Consider the following 7,580-nt stretch of genomic DNA (forward strand, 5'->3'; position numbering starts at 1 on the left):
AATTATGGTGGGCTTTCTACCTTTTGGGGGTTGTCTCCTAGTCTCCACATCTAAACCATTCCTTTTACCAATCAATAGGGTTTAATTCATTAACAAGTTTCAGGACCTTGTTTCCTTGGCTTGGCAGTTTTCTTCCTGTCAACAGGAAATGGCCCTTCCCTGGCATTAGAATCATTTGTTCTACAGACGTGTTTGCCTTGGAACACCAAAACACGTTTAACAAACCCACTTCCTGGTATTTTGGGCCCAGTGGCTGGCCAATGCTTCATAAAAGGTTTACTGCTTACTGCTCCTCTTCCCATAACGACATTATATCATTAAAATATCTTATATTCTAAGGCAGGTCAGCATTGGCATAGAGATACAAGTTCACCATGCAAAGTGAACTTGGGGCTTTCCCTTGGAGAAAAAGACCAGGAGAGTTTGGTACAGATGTAGTTTTAATATCTCTTGACGAAGACTTTAATGGGTTACAGCAGGGCACTGCTCTGGCTGAGGTGTTTGTCCGATTTCTGTATCATGAGACAGCCAGCTGCCTTTCCATTTCAGTGTTCCAACTATAAAATTGGTATAAGGTGTGATTTTATACTAGAAAAGGTGACTGCGGGAAGGTGAAAGGTTAATTAAGAATTTATCGGTTTTGATCAATGCTGAATTCACAGTAGGTACTCTCTAAGTTTTCTTTTTAACTAAGGATTGAACCTAGGTCTTTAACCATGCTGCTCAAACGCTCTGCCTCCTCAGCGGTACCCCTCAGCAGCCAGGTACCTCAGGCTGGCCTCGAACTCCTGATCTTCCCTCCTTTCTCTTTCAGCTTACCCTACTGACTGACTTGCACTAAGCCACCGATTCCATAGGTATTTGTGGGAAGGATAAACAAATGTCAGTGGTCTGATCCTCTGCTAACAAGAAACCTGTAATCTTGCAAGATTCAAACGAAGATATCAAGGATCCATCCTCCTGTCAGTGACAGGGACCCTGAGGAGAGAATAAGGCATTCTCTGACTTCCACATATTCCCCTAAACCCTTTAAGAGTACCGTCATGAGTTCTGTTTGTATCACCTCCTGAAATAATAAGGACCATATGTTTAAATCCTCAGTGGAAAAAAGAAGGACTACAGTCATTTTGTTGGTTGAATTATCCACATGCCCCGGGGAAATCATTATGTTTAACAAATGCAGTGTTGTCTGAGAAGGTTCGCTACCAATGAGTGGGCAGTCCTTTCCTTACTTTGAGAGGCATACAATGGAAAGAGAGAAACAATTCAAGATAATGTAAGCCAGATGGCATATCTTTTAATTTCATATATCCGTACTTTAGATATACCAAATCCACACTGGCTAAATGTACACATGTCTAGCGATGATGTTTGGACTACTTAAAATAAGACTCAATCGACTTTCCAAAAATATTCCGCGTCTCTGGTAAATTGCCTGATTTCCTCTTCAGTATCATTCAATTAGGGCTTGAAAGGTTAATGCAAAATAGTTTTAAAAAGTTTCAAAACATTGAGACAGAAGTGACAATTGGAGGGCACTAGAAACGCCTTCCTGGTTAGGAACACGGAATGCTCTTGTGGATGACTTGAGCTGGGTATCCAGCAATCACACCAGCCACTCACACCTGCCTCTACCTTTACCTCCCAGAGATCCAACGCCCTCTTCTGGCCTCTGTACACACCTGCACTCACATGCATATACACATACAAACATATACATACACACAAGCAAACAGTAAATGTTTAAAAGGAAACAAAGTATTTAGTTATATTACTAAATACATGTATAAAGTGCACATCAAGAAGATAGACTTTTTTTTTTTTGATAAGTTCAGTGGCAGAGGTGACACTAATGTACATCTCATGGTGTACTTACATGTTAGTTCTCCTTTTGTAACTGTATGAAATAAAAGTTAGGGCCCAAGCCAGGTGCCCTACTAACCTACTTACCCAGCCTCTAAAATATTACAGTCTTCAAAAGGCTACAATCTTTTAAAATTATTCAATGAAAACTGAGCAGCGCTGATGAGATTAGGTTTAACTGTAAAAAAATGACTTAAATTCTTGTATTTGATCAAAATCAATACTATTCAGTACATTGCCCTGTGCTTATTTTCCTGTCGTGTTTTGATGGTGACATTTTAAAGGCCATTTCCCCCTTGGTTTCCCTGCAAACTAAAACATAATTTTATGTAGTTATGTAAAGAATGGTTGAACCTTTTCCCTCAAGACATATGAGAGCCATAAAAAAATCCCAGGAGCAGAGATGATGTCATATGGAAGACTAATTAACACACCTACAGGATAATGTATGTTATATGGTCTTTAAATTTTTATTAAGGTCACTGTGACGTATGGCTTAGAAGTAATGAAGAGGAAGGCAGCAGTCTCCAACACCACCTGTGGGGGTGATAAATAGCGGGGGAAGTGGCTGACTGGAAACGATGGGCTGGGTATCCTTTAGCACTTCGTCACAAACGTGGGTTGTCCCTGGAAGAGCCCTCAGAGGGCCTGACATCTCTAAGCATCTTGGGTACTTGTCACAGGAAGTGGTAGAGCGATGGCATCCAGATCGAAGAAAAGACGGCAGAGGTATAGAAGTGCGATCGCTCAGAAGCACCCAGGGAACCGGGAGGTTTATGAAACGGAGGAGGATGAAAACCGGTGAGAGCAAGCCCAGAGCGGGATGCTGAAGCGGATGCTGCAGAGGGATTGCCAGTGATGAAGGGACAGTAGCAGACAGCGGGGACCATGTCTGTCATCTGTCTATTCCTCTTCCTTTTTGTCCTCTCTCTTTTAGAGGCAGCCCTGTTACCAGTTGAAACTTACGGATAGGCGTGATGATGTGAGCCCCCAAACTGATTCTAACCGGCTATAGCCCTGAATGCTACTCATAATATTCTGTGCAGCACCGTCTCTGGCTCTGCGGCTCTAGCAGCCTTATTCTTAACCCTATAGCCCCATTCCCTCTCTTGCTCTCCTAGTTTCTAAAAACTTTGATTTTAAGACCACATCCCTTGTATCTTAAGCTGGTCTTGAACTTGTGGCACAGCTGAGGGTGATGCTGGAATTCTGATCCCTCTGCCTCGACTTACTTTTTTTTAAAAAAAAGATTTATTTATTTGTTTTATGTATATGAGTACACTGTAGCTGTCTTCAGACACACCAGAAGAGGACATCAGATCTCATTACAGATGGTTGTGAGTCATCACGTGGTTGCTGGGAATTGAACTTAGAAACTCTGGAAGAGCAGTCAGTGCTCTTAACAGCTGAGCCATCTCTCCAGCCTGTGCCTCAACTTTCTGCTGGAATTACAGGCATAATACAGCACACCTGATGCGGGTGTAAGCTACATTTCCTGTCTCCCTCCCCCTCTCTCTCTCTCCCCCTCATCCCCTCTCCCCCTCTCTCCTTTTCCTTCTCCTTCTCTCTTTCCCCCTCCCTCCCTCCCCCTCACCCCCTCTCCCCCTCTCTCCTTTTCCTTCTCCTTCTCTCTTCCCCCTCCCTCCCTCCCTACTTCCTCACACTCTCATACTCTTCCTCCTTCCTGGCTGGCTTGAAGCGAGCAACTTTGGTCTACCACAGACTCTGACAGCCACGAAGCCCCGCCTCCCCAGAGGCACACAGCAATGGAGCCAGTTCACCACAGACTCACATCTCTGACACTATGAGCCCAGCCCAACCCTGCCTTCTTTAAACCGTTCCTCCAGGTTCTCCGTCTGCCTGGCTGGAAGCTCACCTTGGGTCCCAAAGTGGGTACTGTGAGACCCTCTTCTAGTTGCACGTCTTCAGAAGCCAGTGACACAACCTTCTCTGCCTAGTGCAAACACCCAGAGGTAGGCTGTGCTTTACAGGGTTCTTTTCATGGAAGAAAAGAAAACGACAAAACCCAATCAAAAGCAGGGAGGGGTGAAGATCTAAGATACCAAAGAGTTGCAAGCGCCAACCTATGTTTCAGCTGAGTGTTTATCTTTGACCTTTAACTTCGGTTGCCTTTGACAACCACAGTCTCAAGGGCACCCACTCTGGACAACACTCTCTCATGCCACTTAACTTCTGAGATGAGTGCCCAAGCTCCTGCAGAGTTTTCTACACCCCTCCATTTAGACTCACCTCCTACCTTTATTGTTGTTCATGTGACTGTCTCTCCTCCTGGGTTTTACATCCCTTGAGCACAGTAGTCATGTGTGTGTATATTCTGTTGTGTGTCCTCAGATGTTTGATCTGCACCAATGAATTTCTAGCCTCCAGGGCTAAAACAGGACCTACCTGTAATGTCACCTCCTAGAGCCTCAGTGGTGAAGTAGATGTTGGTACACATAAGCTCAGCAGTTTGAGGGGTGTCCAAATACATTTACCCGTGAATAAACTACAGACTCGAAACAAGATGGGTCTTAGACATCTATTATCTGCCCGCTCTGTCCCTGCTTCAGGTACACCACTCCTCATCCAGAGCTCTGACAGAGCCGCAAGAGCCAACTTTAAACAATGTCAGAAGAAATTCCTAGGGTGTGGAAGGGAAATTGAGGGCTCTAACAGTCTCCTAGATTCAAACACAGAATGTCTGAGAAATCTGCAGGAGAGCTTCAGTCTTTGAATCCCTGTGAACTACATTCTTAGATGTCCCTTAATCACCCTTGCATATGCCACAGAAGTGCAGAGCATGAGGGACCAAGAGTCCTGTCTTCTTTCCTGCATCTCCTCTAAAAATTAGCTTTTTTTTTTTTTGAGATGTCAGTGACCACGTAGTTGTTGGGAACTCTTGTTCCACTCGAGAGGTCCCTTGGGGTTGGAGATGTTTCAGTAATTAAGACCACTCTTGCACGTGAGCTGGCTTCCATTCCCAGCACCCACATGGTGGCTCACAACCGTTCATAACTCTAATTCCCGATGATCTGATGCTCCCTGTGGAGTCCGGCACCAGGCACACCAGGGGTACATATACAGACGTAAAAGAAAAACACTCATACATATTAAATTTATGAACTACATTCCTCAGCTCTCCACACAGTACATAAAATTGTCTTTCTATTCTCATGTATGCATTCACTCTTGGTGGTATTGCAAACTTTTTTTCTCCTATCCATCAAAACAAAGGCTTAACTTTGTAGTTCTCTTCTGCATCCCCCTACTCCATCAAACTGCCTTTGGAAACATCCTTCCTTGGAATGCATGGTATTCCTACCTGTCCATCAGTACATCTGAACATCCCCCTGAGTCCCCAGGTTCAAATCACATTTACACCACTAGGAAAGATTCTGTGGTTCCGGAGGAGAAGTCATGCAGTCTCAAAAGAGTGTGATATCTCCTCTTAGAAGCTCGGAAAACCTTTATTTTCTACACCAGTGAGGGCACAGAACCACATGGGGGAGAAAGAGTTGGCAGTGGCACCAAGGAGGAAACTGGAGCCAAGAAGATACTTAGGGTTTCATATTGGGCCCCTTGCCCAAGCACCCGATGGATCTGAAATTGTGGACATAAAGCAAGAACTTGGCACAGGATGCGAGGAGATGAGTGTGCATGAGGTTTCGGTTGTGCAAGGGAGGGAGGCTGATGGGAAATGTTTCAACTCACAGATCTAGACAGTGTCTGGCTAAGTCTCGCGGAGCCAGAGAGTGTCCCAGCCGAGCGTTGCTGCGAGTCTGTCGCAGAGAGTAAATAAATGTGCTGCCAATGTTGTATTGAGGGACAAAGATCCCTATGAAAGGAAAGCACTTAAGAACATTGTCAGTTGGCCAGACCCAGGTTCTAGGGCTTAGAGGAGCTGATGAGCTGTACGTAGCCTGGGTAAGTCCTCTGTGAGTCAAGGACGCTCTTTGATCTATCCCATCTTGCATAATCTGGAGCAAGCAGAAGAGAAAGTCAGAGATGGGAAGGGGAGGAAAGAAATGTTTGCAGTGGCAACAAATTGCTGTACACAAGGAGATCTGGATCATCGATGTGCATCCTAATGACAAATGTGCTGTTGGGCATTGTTAGGTACATGAAGCAGTAGCAGAAATCAATGCTACCTGCATGCAAGTTGGACTCTTTCTCTGATCCCGGTCCTGTCAGAGCCTGCCTGTGCTTGAGGCTTTCATGGTGGATTGGTGTGCTAATTTTGAATTTTATTAAGCACTGCATTAAAATATTATTTATTTCAATGATTGATGTTTTGGGGCAGCCTCTGGATTTTGCTCCTGAGTTCGGTGCCTCTTCATCCAGCCTGCTCTTGCCTTCAGGCTCCTGTTGGAAACAGAAAAGCAAGGCTCAGACAACATTTGTGCTTTGCCCAAGGCCACATGTCTAGTCAACACAAGAGCTCAAATTCAAAATGCCCTGGCTCCCAAGCTCAGCTCTTCCCATCCAGGGCACTGTCCCTGTGGAGTAAGCATTTCTGTCTCCTCTGATGGTTGACATTGTCAGGCATGAAGATGCCATTCCAAGGAGGGATGTCCCTTAAGACTGGGTAATTGGAGAAAACTGGTAGAGAGATACATGGTTGAAATGTTGTCAGGGCAGAAGCTCAAAGGCTGTTATACAACTTACAACAAATGTCAAAAAATAAGACTGAGGACTGGGAAGACCAGGCATGAAAACTGCTTTATCAGCATGAGGGCTGGAGTTCATTTCCTAGAACCCATGCTTTTTAAAAAGGGAAGGCATGAAGTAGGTTTGTAATTCCAGTGTTGGGGAGATGGATGTTGGGGAATCCATGGCGACCATGGTCAGTCAACCAAGCCTGCTTGGTCAGCTCCAAGCCAGTGACAGACCCTGTCTAGATAAAAACAGGGTAGCTGGCTCCTGAGAAAAAAAAACAGGAGAAGCTGACCTCTGGCCTCCACGCACACTCACATACATGTTGCATACTTGCCCACCAACGTGTGAACATATAAATGTAAATTAATACCAACTAAAATACACCCAAAGAGTATTGACGAATACTTGCAGATGAAGAATGTGCTGATTTGAATAAGTTGGCCTCCTGTGTGGTCATAGATAGCTTCAGAGGAGCCGTTCACTTCCCTTAGAACACATTTAAGGAAGAAGGAGGAAAAGAGACTATTTAGGATGCCACTATCGTGTAAATAGGCATTTCCAGAGGGCTGCTAAGGAACAGTGTGCACAGGCCATTAAATACTGTGGTTAAAGTAGATTTCGATGCCTGTGAACTCTTGTAGATGGCATTATTTATCTTCTCTGGGAGCGTGGCTATTCTCTGCTGTGGGAAGGAGAGTTCATGAAGAGGCCGGGCCTTACCACCTGCAAATTTAGTGCTCAGGCCAACATTTCATGATCAAATATCTACTTTTTGCCAACTCAATTATTTTTTAAGAAATATTTTCTGTCCCTTTTATTGAAGGAAGACAGATGTTATATTAGCGTCACTTGCTCTTTTAACCCTTATGCATTGTAGAGTCTTAATAAATATTTTTAATAAATAATTAAGTTTGAATGAATTTTATAATCTATTTCTCACAGAGAGGAAATCCCCTGGGATATTTCTGTCAGAGGCTAGGAAATGGTTCAGAACAATCCCTTCAATAAATAGATATACACTCTATGTTCTTCCATTTTTTTATATTAGCATAATGAAAAGC

General features: G+C 44.1%; 1 long non-coding RNA gene across 1 annotated transcript in view; it reads right to left on the reverse strand.

Annotated features, from left to right (window-relative positions):
• Positions 1-6,095: 6,095 nt before the first annotated feature.
• The window catches only part of LOC108348942 (uncharacterized), a 21,624-nt gene continuing 20,139 nt past the window's right edge, over positions 6,096-7,580 (reverse strand). The window contains exon 5 of the long non-coding RNA XR_005496946.2: positions 6,096-6,225. This is a non-coding gene — a long non-coding RNA (uncharacterized LOC108348942). The remainder of the gene's footprint in view (positions 6,226-7,580) is intronic.

This window comes from Rattus norvegicus, chromosome 19 (assembly GCF_036323735.1).
Source record: "Rattus norvegicus strain BN/NHsdMcwi chromosome 19, GRCr8, whole genome shotgun sequence".
Classification (NCBI taxonomy): domain Eukaryota; kingdom Metazoa; phylum Chordata; class Mammalia; order Rodentia; family Muridae; genus Rattus; species Rattus norvegicus.